At 50.2% G+C, this 17,485-nt stretch overlaps 10 non-coding genes across 10 annotated transcripts; all 10 read right to left on the reverse strand.

Moving 5' to 3' along the window:
* Nucleotides 1–538: 538 nt before the first annotated feature.
* Nucleotides 539–622, reverse strand: Trnal-uaa. The gene has a single exon. It is a non-coding gene; the product is annotated as a tRNA-Leu (tRNA).
* Nucleotides 623–2,410: 1,788 nt separating this feature from the next.
* Trnal-uaa lies at nucleotides 2,411–2,494 on the reverse strand. Its single transcript has one exon. It is a non-coding gene; the product is annotated as a tRNA-Leu (tRNA).
* A 1,788-nt stretch (nucleotides 2,495–4,282) lies between these two features.
* Trnal-uaa lies at nucleotides 4,283–4,366 on the reverse strand. The gene has a single exon. It is a non-coding gene; the product is annotated as a tRNA-Leu (tRNA).
* A 1,788-nt stretch (nucleotides 4,367–6,154) lies between these two features.
* Nucleotides 6,155–6,238, reverse strand: Trnal-uaa. Its single transcript has one exon. It is a non-coding gene; the product is annotated as a tRNA-Leu (tRNA).
* A 1,788-nt stretch (nucleotides 6,239–8,026) lies between these two features.
* Trnal-uaa lies at nucleotides 8,027–8,110 on the reverse strand. Its single transcript has one exon. It is a non-coding gene; the product is annotated as a tRNA-Leu (tRNA).
* Nucleotides 8,111–9,898: 1,788 nt separating this feature from the next.
* On the reverse strand, nucleotides 9,899–9,982 carry Trnal-uaa. Its single transcript has one exon. It is a non-coding gene; the product is annotated as a tRNA-Leu (tRNA).
* A 1,788-nt stretch (nucleotides 9,983–11,770) lies between these two features.
* Nucleotides 11,771–11,854, reverse strand: Trnal-uaa. The gene has a single exon. It is a non-coding gene; the product is annotated as a tRNA-Leu (tRNA).
* Nucleotides 11,855–13,642: 1,788 nt separating this feature from the next.
* Nucleotides 13,643–13,726, reverse strand: Trnal-uaa. The gene has a single exon. It is a non-coding gene; the product is annotated as a tRNA-Leu (tRNA).
* Nucleotides 13,727–15,514: 1,788 nt separating this feature from the next.
* Nucleotides 15,515–15,598, reverse strand: Trnal-uaa. The gene has a single exon. It is a non-coding gene; the product is annotated as a tRNA-Leu (tRNA).
* A 1,788-nt stretch (nucleotides 15,599–17,386) lies between these two features.
* Trnal-uaa lies at nucleotides 17,387–17,470 on the reverse strand. Its single transcript has one exon. It is a non-coding gene; the product is annotated as a tRNA-Leu (tRNA).
* Between the last annotated feature and the right edge of the window lie 15 nt (nucleotides 17,471–17,485).

Genomic DNA, 17,485 nt, shown 5'->3' on the forward strand with positions numbered 1-17,485 from the left:
GAGAACCCGTGTCGTCAGCGTGGCACACAAGTCGGCGAGAACGTTTCCAGACGTGCGGACATCTTAGTCCTTGTACAGATCACTTGGGATTTGCCTGGCAGTCTCTCGCGCTGCCTTTTAGGGAAGCAATATGAAATAGCCCTTGGTGGGATCTAACCCATAGCCTTCCCGTTGTTAGCATGACACACTAACTTAGTGAGCTTACTGCCCACGCAATACGGCCGCTTCACATCTCCAGCACCTGAGCCACCGTTTCATCTATCTTTATTAAGGCCTTACGATTCCTTTAAACACGTATGCGTTGCTGTTGAGGTTTTCTCGCTGTCGCTTGGAACCCAGAGCCACAGCACAACAACAACGGAAACGTCCGTAAGAAGAGCTAAACCTCGACGCGGGAAAAGTATGTTCCGCTATTTCTTTTCGACCGCTCGGTCTGTCACTGTCGTCTCTAGTAAAATCTGCTTCGCGTGTTTCTGCATAATTTACTTGTTCTGTAAGATCACGGGAGTATGTTAGTTTCAGAATGTTTAAAATGCATTGTCAGATGTGGGGTTCGAACCCACGCTCCCTTATGGGAACCAGAGCTTAAATCTGGCGCCTTAGACCGCTCGGCCAATCTGACGTGCGAGGCAAGAGCTCCAGAGACTTCCATCTCTAGCAATATCTCAAAGAACCTCACTGCGAAATCTGTTTCTTTTTTCGGTAGGATGGAATTATGTCAGTTTTAGAAAATTTAAGACGCTATGTCAGACGTGGCGTAGGAAATGCACCCTCCCCTTCGGGAACGAATGTGGCGCGTTGGACCGCTTTCTTCCGTCGTTTCTAGTTTGAACTGTAACTAGCAAAACTGTATTTAGTAATAGGAACATTTTCACATTGATGCAAAGAAAACTAGATATTAGCCAACGGCAAATAAGGCCGTTTCCTAGCAACAGCCACGCTGTGCATAACGCTCTCGTGGGAAGCCAATGAAATACTTCCTGTGAGGCTCAAACTGTCGACCTTCACTTTACAATACTTCGGCACTGCCCCGGTGGTACCGACGCATACATACTGAAGCGTCTTTGGATCGTCAGTGAGTACTTCATATTAGAAATTTCGTGTTCGCCCTGATGTGCATTAAAGGGCAGATTCTTCAGTAAAAGTTAGTTCTGCGCTCAGTTTCAGTATATGGCCCTAGCAGCACCAGGAAAACGGGTTCAGATGTGCTCGCCTTCCACTCGGCGTTGAGCGCCTACAGCGAGATTGCCTTCGGCCTCTGGCGCCAGGAGGGAAGGCGACACATCACGGAGCAAGCAGCGCGTAGCAGAAGGCGGTGGTGGTGTGTCGGTCAGCATGGTTGCTTCCCAAGTAGCTGATCCGGGTTCGAAGCCCGGACACCGCACGCAAGTTGTCTTCTTTACTCAGGAGAGTGTTTCCAACGCTCGCGATCGTCGAATTTCCAAACTGTCGTGTTACGAATGGTTTTCCTTCGCCCCTCGTCCAGCTCCGCGTAGGCTAGTGCGGATTGCGATTCACAGCATCGTGTGTCCCCATGTGTCGACTTGTCCCGACTTTGCTCGGCTGACGCGAAAGCTGACGCTTGCAAATGGGCGTATATGTAGAGGACAGGCGCTAGAAACGACTGGGAGAGACCGACTCGACAAACGCGCAACGGACCCTTTCATTTGACTGTGGCCGCAGGTTCGCGAATTTGGGTCCCGAGAGGCAAGAGAGGGGTCAGCGTGCTGGACCGTATCATTACCGCGCAGCAACACCGAAAACTAAGGGAAAAGGCAAAATTAAAGAATCCAACAGCACGTAGACTTCCTAGTTAGCCACCGAGCCGTGTACTAAGCACGCAAAAACGCTGCTTAACTTCGGTGATCGGACGAGAACCCGTGTCGTCAGCGTGGCACACAAGTCGGCGAGAACGTTTCCAGACGTGCGGACATCTTAGTCCTTGTACAGATCACTTGGGATTTGCCTGGCAGTCTCTCGCGCTGCCTTTTAGGGAAGCAATATGAAATAGCCCTTGGTGGGATCTAACCCATAGCCTTCCCGTTGTTAGCATGACACACTAACTTAGTGAGCTTACTGCCCACGCAATACGGCCGCTTCACATCTCCAGCACCTGAGCCACCGTTTCATCTATCTTTATTAAGGCCTTACGATTCCTTTAAACACGTATGCGTTGCTGTTGAGGTTTTCTCGCTGTCGCTTGGAACCCAGAGCCACAGCACAACAACAACGGAAACGTCCGTAAGAAGAGCTAAACCTCGACGCGGGAAAAGTATGTTCCGCTATTTCTTTTCGACCGCTCGGTCTGTCACTGTCGTCTCTAGTAAAATCTGCTTCGCGTGTTTCTGCATAATTTACTTGTTCTGTGAGATCACGGGAGTATGTTAGTTTCAGAATGTTTAAAATGCATTGTCAGATGTGGGGTTCGAACCCACGCTCCCTTATGGGAACCAGAGCTTAAATCTGGCGCCTTAGACCGCTCGGCCAATCTGACGTGCGAGGCAAGAGCTCCAGAGACTTCCATCTCTAGCAATATCTCAAAGAACCTCACTGCGAAATCTGTTTCTTTTTTCGGTAGGATGGAATTATGTCAGTTTTAGAAAATTTAAGACGCTATGTCAGACGTGGCGTAGGAAATGCACCCTCCCCTTCGGGAACGAATGTGGCGCGTTGGACCGCTTTCTTCCGTCGTTTCTAGTTTGAACTGTAACTAGCAAAACTGTATTTAGTAATAGGAACATTTTCACATTGATGCAAAGAAAACTAGATATTAGCCAACGGCAAATAAGGCCGTTTCCTAGCAACAGCCACGCTGTGCATAACGCTCTCGTGGGAAGCCAATGAAATACTTCCTGTGAGGCTCAAACTGTCGACCTTCACTTTACAATACTTCGGCACTGCCCCGGTGGTACCGACGCATACATACTGAAGCGTCTTTGGATCGTCAGTGAGTACTTCATATTAGAAATTTCGTGTTCGCCCTGATGTGCATTAAAGGGCAGATTCTTCAGTAAAAGTTAGTTCTGCGCTCAGTTTCAGTATATGGCCCTAGCAGCACCAGGAAAACGGGTTCAGATGTGCTCGCCTTCCACTCGGCGTTGAGCGCCTACAGCGAGATTGCCTTCGGCCTCTGGCGCCATTAGGGAAGGCGACACATCACGGAGCAAGCAGCGCGTAGCAGAAGGCGGTGGTGGTGTGTCGGTCAGCATGGTTGCTTCCCAAGTAGCTGATCCGGGTTCGAAGCCCGGACACCGCACGCAAGTTGTCTTCTTTACTCAGGAGAGTGTTTCCAACGCTCGCGATCGTCGAATTTCCAAACTGTCGTGTTACGAATGGTTTTCCTTCGCCCCTCGTCCAGCTCCGCGTAGGCTAGTGCGGATTGCGATTCACAGCATCGTGTGTCCCCATGTGTCGACTTGTCCCGACTTTGCTCGGCTGACGCGAAAGCTGACGCTTGCAAATGGGCGTATATGTAGAGGACAGGCGCTAGAAACGACTGGGAGAGACCGACTCGACAAACGCGCAACGGACCCTTTCATTTGACTGTGGCCGCAGGTTCGCGAATTTGGGTCCCGAGAGGCAAGAGAGGGGTCAGCGTGCTGGACCGTATCATTACCGCGCAGCAACACCGAAAACTAAGGGAAAAGGCAAAATTAAAGAATCCAACAGCACGTAGACTTCCTAGTTAGCCACCGAGCCGTGTACTAAGCACGCAAAAACGCTGCTTAACTTCGGTGATCGGACGAGAACCCGTGTCGTCAGCGTGGCACACAAGTCGGCGAGAACGTTTCCAGACGTGCGGACATCTTAGTCCTTGTACAGATCACTTGGGATTTGCCTGGCAGTCTCTCGCGCTGCCTTTTAGGGAAGCAATATGAAATAGCCCTTGGTGGGATCTAACCCATAGCCTTCCCGTTGTTAGCATGACACACTAACTTAGTGAGCTTACTGCCCACGCAATACGGCCGCTTCACATCTCCAGCACCTGAGCCACCGTTTCATCTATCTTTATTAAGGCCTTACGATTCCTTTAAACACGTATGCGTTGCTGTTGAGGTTTTCTCGCTGTCGCTTGGAACCCAGAGCCACAGCACAACAACAACGGAAACGTCCGTAAGAAGAGCTAAACCTCGACGCGGGAAAAGTATGTTCCGCTATTTCTTTTCGACCGCTCGGTCTGTCACTGTCGTCTCTAGTAAAATCTGCTTCGCGTGTTTCTGCATAATTTACTTGTTCTGTAAGATCACGGGAGTATGTTAGTTTCAGAATGTTTAAAATGCATTGTCAGATGTGGGGTTCGAACCCACGCTCCCTTATGGGAACCAGAGCTTAAATCTGGCGCCTTAGACCGCTCGGCCAATCTGACGTGCGAGGCAAGAGCTCCAGAGACTTCCATCTCTAGCAATATCTCAAAGAACCTCACTGCGAAATCTGTTTCTTTTTTCGGTAGGATGGAATTATGTCAGTTTTAGAAAATTTAAGACGCTATGTCAGACGTGGCGTAGGAAATGCACCCTCCCCTTCGGGAACGAATGTGGCGCGTTGGACCGCTTTCTTCCGTCGTTTCTAGTTTGAACTGTAACTAGCAAAACTGTATTTAGTAATAGGAACATTTTCACATTGATGCAAAGAAAACTAGATATTAGCCAACGGCAAATAAGGCCGTTTCCTAGCAACAGCCACGCTGTGCATAACGCTCTCGTGGGAAGCCAATGAAATACTTCCTGTGAGGCTCAAACTGTCGACCTTCACTTTACAATACTTCGGCACTGCCCCGGTGGTACCGACGCATACATACTGAAGCGTCTTTGGATCGTCAGTGAGTACTTCATATTAGAAATTTCGTGTTCGCCCTGATGTGCATTAAAGGGCAGATTCTTCAGTAAAAGTTAGTTCTGCGCTCAGTTTCAGTATATGGCCCTAGCAGCACCAGGAAAACGGGTTCAGATGTGCTCGCCTTCCACTCGGCGTTGAGCGCCTACAGCGAGATTGCCTTCGGCCTCTGGCGCCATTAGGGAAGGCGACACATCACGGAGCAAGCAGCGCGTAGCAGAAGGCGGTGGTGGTGTGTCGGTCAGCATGGTTGCTTCCCAAGTAGCTGATCCGGGTTCGAAGCCCGGACACCGCACGCAAGTTGTCTTCTTTACTCAGGAGAGTGTTTCCAACGCTCGCGATCGTCGAATTTCCAAACTGTCGTGTTACGAATGGTTTTCCTTCGCCCCTCGTCCAGCTCCGCGTAGGCTAGTGCGGATTGCGATTCACAGCATCGTGTGTCCCCATGTGTCGACTTGTCCCGACTTTGCTCGGCTGACGCGAAAGCTGACGCTTGCAAATGGGCGTATATGTAGAGGACAGGCGCTAGAAACGACTGGGAGAGACCGACTCGACAAACGCGCAACGGACCCTTTCATTTGACTGTGGCCGCAGGTTCGCGAATTTGGGTCCCGAGAGGCAAGAGAGGGGTCAGCGTGCTGGACCGTATCATTACCGCGCAGCAACACCGAAAACTAAGGGAAAAGGCAAAATTAAAGAATCCAACAGCACGTAGACTTCCTAGTTAGCCACCGAGCCGTGTACTAAGCACGCAAAAACGCTGCTTAACTTCGGTGATCGGACGAGAACCCGTGTCGTCAGCGTGGCACACAAGTCGGCGAGAACGTTTCCAGACGTGCGGACATCTTAGTCCTTGTACAGATCACTTGGGATTTGCCTGGCAGTCTCTCGCGCTGCCTTTTAGGGAAGCAATATGAAATAGCCCTTGGTGGGATCTAACCCATAGCCTTCCCGTTGTTAGCATGACACACTAACTTAGTGAGCTTACTGCCCACGCAATACGGCCGCTTCACATCTCCAGCACCTGAGCCACCGTTTCATCTATCTTTATTAAGGCCTTACGATTCCTTTAAACACGTATGCGTTGCTGTTGAGGTTTTCTCGCTGTCGCTTGGAACCCAGAGCCACAGCACAACAACAACGGAAACGTCCGTAAGAAGAGCTAAACCTCGACGCGGGAAAAGTATGTTCCGCTATTTCTTTTCGACCGCTCGGTCTGTCACTGTCGTCTCTAGTAAAATCTGCTTCGCGTGTTTCTGCATAATTTACTTGTTCTGTAAGATCACGGGAGTATGTTAGTTTCAGAATGTTTAAAATGCATTGTCAGATGTGGGGTTCGAACCCACGCTCCCTTATGGGAACCAGAGCTTAAATCTGGCGCCTTAGACCGCTCGGCCAATCTGACGTGCGAGGCAAGAGCTCCAGAGACTTCCATCTCTAGCAATATCTCAAAGAACCTCACTGCGAAATCTGTTTCTTTTTTCGGTAGGATGGAATTATGTCAGTTTTAGAAAATTTAAGACGCTATGTCAGACGTGGCGTAGGAAATGCACCCTCCCCTTCGGGAACGAATGTGGCGCGTTGGACCGCTTTCTTCCGTCGTTTCTAGTTTGAACTGTAACTAGCAAAACTGTATTTAGTAATAGGAACATTTTCACATTGATGCAAAGAAAACTAGATATTAGCCAACGGCAAATAAGGCCGTTTCCTAGCAACAGCCACGCTGTGCATAACGCTCTCGTGGGAAGCCAATGAAATACTTCCTGTGAGGCTCAAACTGTCGACCTTCACTTTACAATACTTCGGCACTGCCCCGGTGGTACCGACGCATACATACTGAAGCGTCTTTGGATCGTCAGTGAGTACTTCATATTAGAAATTTCGTGTTCGCCCTGATGTGCATTAAAGGGCAGATTCTTCAGTAAAAGTTAGTTCTGCGCTCAGTTTCAGTATATGGCCCTAGCAGCACCAGGAAAACGGGTTCAGATGTGCTCGCCTTCCACTCGGCGTTGAGCGCCTACAGCGAGATTGCCTTCGGCCTCTGGCGCCATTAGGGAAGGCGACACATCACGGAGCAAGCAGCGCGTAGCAGAAGGCGGTGGTGGTGTGTCGGTCAGCATGGTTGCTTCCCAAGTAGCTGATCCGGGTTCGAAGCCCGGACACCGCACGCAAGTTGTCTTCTTTACTCAGGAGAGTGTTTCCAACGCTCGCGATCGTCGAATTTCCAAACTGTCGTGTTACGAATGGTTTTCCTTCGCCCCTCGTCCAGCTCCGCGTAGGCTAGTGCGGATTGCGATTCACAGCATCGTGTGTCCCCATGTGTCGACTTGTCCCGACTTTGCTCGGCTGACGCGAAAGCTGACGCTTGCAAATGGGCGTATATGTAGAGGACAGGCGCTAGAAACGACTGGGAGAGACCGACTCGACAAACGCGCAACGGACCCTTTCATTTGACTGTGGCCGCAGGTTCGCGAATTTGGGTCCCGAGAGGCAAGAGAGGGGTCAGCGTGCTGGACCGTATCATTACCGCGCAGCAACACCGAAAACTAAGGGAAAAGGCAAAATTAAAGAATCCAACAGCACGTAGACTTCCTAGTTAGCCACCGAGCCGTGTACTAAGCACGCAAAAACGCTGCTTAACTTCGGTGATCGGACGAGAACCCGTGTCGTCAGCGTGGCACACAAGTCGGCGAGAACGTTTCCAGACGTGCGGACATCTTAGTCCTTGTACAGATCACTTGGGATTTGCCTGGCAGTCTCTCGCGCTGCCTTTTAGGGAAGCAATATGAAATAGCCCTTGGTGGGATCTAACCCATAGCCTTCCCGTTGTTAGCATGACACACTAACTTAGTGAGCTTACTGCCCACGCAATACGGCCGCTTCACATCTCCAGCACCTGAGCCACCGTTTCATCTATCTTTATTAAGGCCTTACGATTCCTTTAAACACGTATGCGTTGCTGTTGAGGTTTTCTCGCTGTCGCTTGGAACCCAGAGCCACAGCACAACAACAACGGAAACGTCCGTAAGAAGAGCTAAACCTCGACGCGGGAAAAGTATGTTCCGCTATTTCTTTTCGACCGCTCGGTCTGTCACTGTCGTCTCTAGTAAAATCTGCTTCGCGTGTTTCTGCATAATTTACTTGTTCTGTAAGATCACGGGAGTATGTTAGTTTCAGAATGTTTAAAATGCATTGTCAGATGTGGGGTTCGAACCCACGCTCCCTTATGGGAACCAGAGCTTAAATCTGGCGCCTTAGACCGCTCGGCCAATCTGACGTGCGAGGCAAGAGCTCCAGAGACTTCCATCTCTAGCAATATCTCAAAGAACCTCACTGCGAAATCTGTTTCTTTTTTCGGTAGGATGGAATTATGTCAGTTTTAGAAAATTTAAGACGCTATGTCAGACGTGGCGTAGGAAATGCACCCTCCCCTTCGGGAACGAATGTGGCGCGTTGGACCGCTTTCTTCCGTCGTTTCTAGTTTGAACTGTAACTAGCAAAACTGTATTTAGTAATAGGAACATTTTCACATTGATGCAAAGAAAACTAGATATTAGCCAACGGCAAATAAGGCCGTTTCCTAGCAACAGCCACGCTGTGCATAACGCTCTCGTGGGAAGCCAATGAAATACTTCCTGTGAGGCTCAAACTGTCGACCTTCACTTTACAATACTTCGGCACTGCCCCGGTGGTACCGACGCATACATACTGAAGCGTCTTTGGATCGTCAGTGAGTACTTCATATTAGAAATTTCGTGTTCGCCCTGATGTGCATTAAAGGGCAGATTCTTCAGTAAAAGTTAGTTCTGCGCTCAGTTTCAGTATATGGCCCTAGCAGCACCAGGAAAACGGGTTCAGATGTGCTCGCCTTCCACTCGGCGTTGAGCGCCTACAGCGAGATTGCCTTCGGCCTCTGGCGCCATTAGGGAAGGCGACACATCACGGAGCAAGCAGCGCGTAGCAGAAGGCGGTGGTGGTGTGTCGGTCAGCATGGTTGCTTCCCAAGTAGCTGATCCGGGTTCGAAGCCCGGACACCGCACGCAAGTTGTCTTCTTTACTCAGGAGAGTGTTTCCAACGCTCGCGATCGTCGAATTTCCAAACTGTCGTGTTACGAATGGTTTTCCTTCGCCCCTCGTCCAGCTCCGCGTAGGCTAGTGCGGATTGCGATTCACAGCATCGTGTGTCCCCATGTGTCGACTTGTCCCGACTTTGCTCGGCTGACGCGAAAGCTGACGCTTGCAAATGGGCGTATATGTAGAGGACAGGCGCTAGAAACGACTGGGAGAGACCGACTCGACAAACGCGCAACGGACCCTTTCATTTGACTGTGGCCGCAGGTTCGCGAATTTGGGTCCCGAGAGGCAAGAGAGGGGTCAGCGTGCTGGACCGTATCATTACCGCGCAGCAACACCGAAAACTAAGGGAAAAGGCAAAATTAAAGAATCCAACAGCACGTAGACTTCCTAGTTAGCCACCGAGCCGTGTACTAAGCACGCAAAAACGCTGCTTAACTTCGGTGATCGGACGAGAACCCGTGTCGTCAGCGTGGCACACAAGTCGGCGAGAACGTTTCCAGACGTGCGGACATCTTAGTCCTTGTACAGATCACTTGGGATTTGCCTGGCAGTCTCTCGCGCTGCCTTTTAGGGAAGCAATATGAAATAGCCCTTGGTGGGATCTAACCCATAGCCTTCCCGTTGTTAGCATGACACACTAACTTAGTGAGCTTACTGCCCACGCAATACGGCCGCTTCACATCTCCAGCACCTGAGCCACCGTTTCATCTATCTTTATTAAGGCCTTACGATTCCTTTAAACACGTATGCGTTGCTGTTGAGGTTTTCTCGCTGTCGCTTGGAACCCAGAGCCACAGCACAACAACAACGGAAACGTCCGTAAGAAGAGCTAAACCTCGACGCGGGAAAAGTATGTTCCGCTATTTCTTTTCGACCGCTCGGTCTGTCACTGTCGTCTCTAGTAAAATCTGCTTCGCGTGTTTCTGCATAATTTACTTGTTCTGTAAGATCACGGGAGTATGTTAGTTTCAGAATGTTTAAAATGCATTGTCAGATGTGGGGTTCGAACCCACGCTCCCTTATGGGAACCAGAGCTTAAATCTGGCGCCTTAGACCGCTCGGCCAATCTGACGTGCGAGGCAAGAGCTCCAGAGACTTCCATCTCTAGCAATATCTCAAAGAACCTCACTGCGAAATCTGTTTCTTTTTTCGGTAGGATGGAATTATGTCAGTTTTAGAAAATTTAAGACGCTATGTCAGACGTGGCGTAGGAAATGCACCCTCCCCTTCGGGAACGAATGTGGCGCGTTGGACCGCTTTCTTCCGTCGTTTCTAGTTTGAACTGTAACTAGCAAAACTGTATTTAGTAATAGGAACATTTTCACATTGATGCAAAGAAAACTAGATATTAGCCAACGGCAAATAAGGCCGTTTCCTAGCAACAGCCACGCTGTGCATAACGCTCTCGTGGGAAGCCAATGAAATACTTCCTGTGAGGCTCAAACTGTCGACCTTCACTTTACAATACTTCGGCACTGCCCCGGTGGTACCGACGCATACATACTGAAGCGTCTTTGGATCGTCAGTGAGTACTTCATATTAGAAATTTCGTGTTCGCCCTGATGTGCATTAAAGGGCAGATTCTTCAGTAAAAGTTAGTTCTGCGCTCAGTTTCAGTATATGGCCCTAGCAGCACCAGGAAAACGGGTTCAGATGTGCTCGCCTTCCACTCGGCGTTGAGCGCCTACAGCGAGATTGCCTTCGGCCTCTGGCGCCAGGAGGGAAGGCGACACATCACGGAGCAAGCAGCGCGTAGCAGAAGGCGGTGGTGGTGTGTCGGTCAGCATGGTTGCTTCCCAAGTAGCTGATCCGGGTTCGAAGCCCGGACACCGCACGCAAGTTGTCTTCTTTACTCAGGAGAGTGTTTCCAACGCTCGCGATCGTCGAATTTCCAAACTGTCGTGTTACGAATGGTTTTCCTTCGCCCCTCGTCCAGCTCCGCGTAGGCTAGTGCGGATTGCGATTCACAGCATCGTGTGTCCCCATGTGTCGACTTGTCCCGACTTTGCTCGGCTGACGCGAAAGCTGACGCTTGCAAATGGGCGTATATGTAGAGGACAGGCGCTAGAAACGACTGGGAGAGACCGACTCGACAAACGCGCAACGGACCCTTTCATTTGACTGTGGCCGCAGGTTCGCGAATTTGGGTCCCGAGAGGCAAGAGAGGGGTCAGCGTGCTGGACCGTATCATTACCGCGCAGCAACACCGAAAACTAAGGGAAAAGGCAAAATTAAAGAATCCAACAGCACGTAGACTTCCTAGTTAGCCACCGAGCCGTGTACTAAGCACGCAAAAACGCTGCTTAACTTCGGTGATCGGACGAGAACCCGTGTCGTCAGCGTGGCACACAAGTCGGCGAGAACGTTTCCAGACGTGCGGACATCTTAGTCCTTGTACAGATCACTTGGGATTTGCCTGGCAGTCTCTCGCGCTGCCTTTTAGGGAAGCAATATGAAATAGCCCTTGGTGGGATCTAACCCATAGCCTTCCCGTTGTTAGCATGACACACTAACTTAGTGAGCTTACTGCCCACGCAATACGGCCGCTTCACATCTCCAGCACCTGAGCCACCGTTTCATCTATCTTTATTAAGGCCTTACGATTCCTTTAAACACGTATGCGTTGCTGTTGAGGTTTTCTCGCTGTCGCTTGGAACCCAGAGCCACAGCACAACAACAACGGAAACGTCCGTAAGAAGAGCTAAACCTCGACGCGGGAAAAGTATGTTCCGCTATTTCTTTTCGACCGCTCGGTCTGTCACTGTCGTCTCTAGTAAAATCTGCTTCGCGTGTTTCTGCATAATTTACTTGTTCTGTAAGATCACGGGAGTATGTTAGTTTCAGAATGTTTAAAATGCATTGTCAGATGTGGGGTTCGAACCCACGCTCCCTTATGGGAACCAGAGCTTAAATCTGGCGCCTTAGACCGCTCGGCCAATCTGACGTGCGAGGCAAGAGCTCCAGAGACTTCCATCTCTAGCAATATCTCAAAGAACCTCACTGCGAAATCTGTTTCTTTTTTCGGTAGGATGGAATTATGTCAGTTTTAGAAAATTTAAGACGCTATGTCAGACGTGGCGTAGGAAATGCACCCTCCCCTTCGGGAACGAATGTGGCGCGTTGGACCGCTTTCTTCCGTCGTTTCTAGTTTGAACTGTAACTAGCAAAACTGTATTTAGTAATAGGAACATTTTCACATTGATGCAAAGAAAACTAGATATTAGCCAACGGCAAATAAGGCCGTTTCCTAGCAACAGCCACGCTGTGCATAACGCTCTCGTGGGAAGCCAATGAAATACTTCCTGTGAGGCTCAAACTGTCGACCTTCACTTTACAATACTTCGGCACTGCCCCGGTGGTACCGACGCATACATACTGAAGCGTCTTTGGATCGTCAGTGAGTACTTCATATTAGAAATTTCGTGTTCGCCCTGATGTGCATTAAAGGGCAGATTCTTCAGTAAAAGTTAGTTCTGCGCTCAGTTTCAGTATATGGCCCTAGCAGCACCAGGAAAACGGGTTCAGATGTGCTCGCCTTCCACTCGGCGTTGAGCGCCTACAGCGAGATTGCCTTCGGCCTCTGGCGCCATTAGGGAAGGCGACACATCACGGAGCAAGCAGCGCGTAGCAGAAGGCGGTGGTGGTGTGTCGGTCAGCATGGTTGCTTCCCAAGTAGCTGATCCGGGTTCGAAGCCCGGACACCGCACGCAAGTTGTCTTCTTTACTCAGGAGAGTGTTTCCAACGCTCGCGATCGTCGAATTTCCAAACTGTCGTGTTACGAATGGTTTTCCTTCGCCCCTCGTCCAGCTCCGCGTAGGCTAGTGCGGATTGCGATTCACAGCATCGTGTGTCCCCATGTGTCGACTTGTCCCGACTTTGCTCGGCTGACGCGAAAGCTGACGCTTGCAAATGGGCGTATATGTAGAGGACAGGCGCTAGAAACGACTGGGAGAGACCGACTCGACAAACGCGCAACGGACCCTTTCATTTGACTGTGGCCGCAGGTTCGCGAATTTGGGTCCCGAGAGGCAAGAGAGGGGTCAGCGTGCTGGACCGTATCATTACCGCGCAGCAACACCGAAAACTAAGGGAAAAGGCAAAATTAAAGAATCCAACAGCACGTAGACTTCCTAGTTAGCCACCGAGCCGTGTACTAAGCACGCAAAAACGCTGCTTAACTTCGGTGATCGGACGAGAACCCGTGTCGTCAGCGTGGCACACAAGTCGGCGAGAACGTTTCCAGACGTGCGGACATCTTAGTCCTTGTACAGATCACTTGGGATTTGCCTGGCAGTCTCTCGCGCTGCCTTTTAGGGAAGCAATATGAAATAGCCCTTGGTGGGATCTAACCCATAGCCTTCCCGTTGTTAGCATGACACACTAACTTAGTGAGCTTACTGCCCACGCAATACGGCCGCTTCACATCTCCAGCACCTGAGCCACCGTTTCATCTATCTTTATTAAGGCCTTACGATTCCTTTAAACACGTATGCGTTGCTGTTGAGGTTTTCTCGCTGTCGCTTGGAACCCAGAGCCACAGCACAACAACAACGGAAACGTCCGTAAGAAGAGCTAAACCTCGACGCGGGAAAAGTATGTTCCGCTATTTCTTTTCGACCGCTCGGTCTGTCACTGTCGTCTCTAGTAAAATCTGCTTCGCGTGTTTCTGCATAATTTACTTGTTCTGTAAGATCACGGGAGTATGTTAGTTTCAGAATGTTTAAAATGCATTGTCAGATGTGGGGTTCGAACCCACGCTCCCTTATGGGAACCAGAGCTTAAATCTGGCGCCTTAGACCGCTCGGCCAATCTGACGTGCGAGGCAAGAGCTCCAGAGACTTCCATCTCTAGCAATATCTCAAAGAACCTCACTGCGAAATCTGTTTCTTTTTTCGGTAGGATGGAATTATGTCAGTTTTAGAAAATTTAAGACGCTATGTCAGACGTGGCGTAGGAAATGCACCCTCCCCTTCGGGAACGAATGTGGCGCGTTGGACCGCTTTCTTCCGTCGTTTCTAGTTTGAACTGTAACTAGCAAAACTGTATTTAGTAATAGGAACATTTTCACATTGATGCAAAGAAAACTAGATATTAGCCAACGGCAAATAAGGCCGTTTCCTAGCAACAGCCACGCTGTGCATAACGCTCTCGTGGGAAGCCAATGAAATACTTCCTGTGAGGCTCAAACTGTCGACCTTCACTTTACAATACTTCGGCACTGCCCCGGTGGTACCGACGCATACATACTGAAGCGTCTTTGGATCGTCAGTGAGTACTTCATATTAGAAATTTCGTGTTCGCCCTGATGTGCATTAAAGGGCAGATTCTTCAGTAAAAGTTAGTTCTGCGCTCAGTTTCAGTATATGGCCCTAGCAGCACCAGGAAAACGGGTTCAGATGTGCTCGCCTTCCACTCGGCGTTGAGCGCCTACAGCGAGATTGCCTTCGGCCTCTGGCGCCAGGAGGGAAGGCGACACATCACGGAGCAAGCAGCGCGTAGCAGAAGGCGGTGGTGGTGTGTCGGTCAGCATGGTTGCTTCCCAAGTAGCTGATCCGGGTTCGAAGCCCGGACACCGCACGCAAGTTGTCTTCTTTACTCAGGAGAGTGTTTCCAACGCTCGCGATCGTCGAATTTCCAAACTGTCGTGTTACGAATGGTTTTCCTTCGCCCCTCGTCCAGCTCCGCGTAGGCTAGTGCGGATTGCGATTCACAGCATCGTGTGTCCCCATGTGTCGACTTGTCCCGACTTTGCTCGGCTGACGCGAAAGCTGACGCTTGCAAATGGGCGTATATGTAGAGGACAGGCGCTAGAAACGACTGGGAGAGACCGACTCGACAAACGCGCAACGGACCCTTTCATTTGACTGTGGCCGCAGGTTCGCGAATTTGGGTCCCGAGAGGCAAGAGAGGGGTCAGCGTGCTGGACCGTATCATTACCGCGCAGCAACACCGAAAACTAAGGGAAAAGGCAAAATTAAAGAATCCAACAGCACGTAGACTTCCTAGTTAGCCACCGAGCCGTGTACTAAGCACGCAAAAACGCTGCTTAACTTCGGTGATCGGACGAGAACCCGTGTCGTCAGCGTGGCACACAAGTCGGCGAGAACGTTTCCAGACGTGCGGACATCTTAGTCCTTGTACAGATCACTTGGGATTTGCCTGGCAGTCTCTCGCGCTGCCTTTTAGGGAAGCAATATGAAATAGCCCTTGGTGGGATCTAACCCATAGCCTTCCCGTTGTTAGCATGACACACTAACTTAGTGAGCTTACTGCCCACGCAATACGGCCGCTTCACATCTCCAGCACCTGAGCCACCGTTTCATCTATCTTTATTAAGGCCTTACGATTCCTTTAAACACGTATGCGTTGCTGTTGAGGTTTTCTCGCTGTCGCTTGGAACCCAGAGCCACAGCACAACAACAACGGAAACGTCCGTAAGAAGAGCTAAACCTCGACGCGGGAAAAGTATGTTCCGCTATTTCTTTTCGACCGCTCGGTCTGTCACTGTCGTCTCTAGTAAAATCTGCTTCGCGTGTTTCTGCATAATTTACTTGTTCTGTAAGATCACGGGAGTATGTTAGTTTCAGAATGTTTAAAATGCATTGTCAGATGTGGGGTTCGAACCCACGCTCCCTTATGGGAACCAGAGCTTAAATCTGGCGCCTTAGACCGCTCGGCCAATCTGACGTGCGAGGCAAGAGCTCCAGAGACTTCCATCTCTAGCAATATCTCAAAGAACCTCACTGCGAAATCTGTTTCTTTTTTCGGTAGGATGGAATTATGTCAGTTTTAGAAAATTTAAGACGCTATGTCAGACGTGGCGTAGGAAATGCACCCTCCCCTTCGGGAACGAATGTGGCGCGTTGGACCGCTTTCTTCCGTCGTTTCTAGTTTGAACTGTAACTAGCAAAACTGTATTTAGTAATAGGAACATTTTCACATTGATGCAAAGAAAACTAGATATTAGCCAACGGCAAATAAGGCCGTTTCCTAGCAACAGCCACGCTGTGCATAACGCTCTCGTGGGAAGCCAATGAAATACTTCCTGTGAGGCTCAAACTGTCGACCTTCACTTTACAATACTTCGGCACTGCCCCGGTGGTACCGACGCATACATACTGAAGCGTCTTTGGATCGTCAGTGAGTACTTCATATTAGAAATTTCGTGTTCGCCCTGATGTGCATTAAAGGGCAGATTCTTCAGTAAAAGTTAGTTCTGCGCTCAGTTTCAGTATATGGCCCTAGCAGCACCAGGAAAACGGGTTCAGATGTGCTCGCCTTCCACTCGGCGTTGAGCGCCTACAGCGAGATTGCCTTCGGCCTCTGGCGCCATTAGGGAAGGCGACACATCACGGAGCAAGCAGCGCGTAGCAGAAGGCGGTGGTGGTGTGTCGGTCAGCATGGTTGCTTCCCAAGTAGCTGATCCGGGTTCGAAGCCCGGACACCGCACGCAAGTTGTCTTCTTTACTCAGGAGAGTGTTTCCAACGCTCGCGATCGTCGAATTTCCAAACTGTCGTGTTACGAATGGTTTTCCTTCGCCCCTCGTCCAGCTCCGCGTAGGCTAGTGCGGATTGCGATTCACAGCATCGTGTGTCCCCATGTGTCGACTTGTCCCGACTTTGCTCGGCTGACGCGAAAGCTGACGCTTGCAAATGGGCGTATATGTAGAGGACAGGCGCTAGAAACGACTGGGAGAGACCGACTCGACAAACGCGCAACGGACCCTTTCATTTGACTGTGGCCGCAGGTTCGCGAATTTGGGTCCCGAGAGGCAAGAGAGGGGTCAGCGTGCTGGACCGTATCATTACCGCGCAGCAACACCGAAAACTAAGGGAAAAGGCAAAATTAAAGAATCCAACAGCACGTAGACTTCCTAGTTAGCCACCGAGCCGTGTACTAAGCACGCAAAAACGCTGCTTAACTTCGGTGATCGGACGAGAACCCGTGTCGTCAGCGTGGCACACAAGTCGGCGAGAACGTTTCCAGACGTGCGGACATCTTAGTCCTTGTACAGATCACTTGGGATTTGCCTGGCAGTCTCTCGCGCTGCCTTTTAGGGAAGCAATATGAAATAGCCCTTGGTGGGATCTAACCCATAGCCTTCCCGTTGTTAGCATGACACACTAACTTAGTGAGCTTACTGCCCACGCAATACGGCCGCTTCACATCTCCAGCACCTGAGCCACCGTTTCATCTATCTTTATTAAGGCCTTACGATTCCTTTAAACACGTATGCGTTGCTGTTGAGGTTTTCTCGCTGTCGCTTGGAACCCAGAGCCACAGCACAACAACAACGGAAACGTCCGTAAGAAGAGCTAAACCTCGACGCGGGAAAAGTATGTTCCGCTATTTCTTTTCGACCGCTCGGTCTGTCACTGTCGTCTCTAGTAAAATCTGCTTCGCGTGTTTCTGCATAATTTACTTGTTCTGTAAGATCACGGGAGTATGTTAGTTTCAGAATGTTTAAAATGCATTGTCAGATGTGGGGTTCGAACCCACGCTCCCTTATGGGAACCAGAGCTTAAATCTGGCGCCTTAGACCGCTCGGCCAATCTGACGTGCGAGGCAAGAGC

Source organism: Schistocerca piceifrons, chromosome 7 (assembly GCF_021461385.2).
Source record: "Schistocerca piceifrons isolate TAMUIC-IGC-003096 chromosome 7, iqSchPice1.1, whole genome shotgun sequence".
NCBI classification, from domain to species: domain Eukaryota; kingdom Metazoa; phylum Arthropoda; class Insecta; order Orthoptera; family Acrididae; genus Schistocerca; species Schistocerca piceifrons.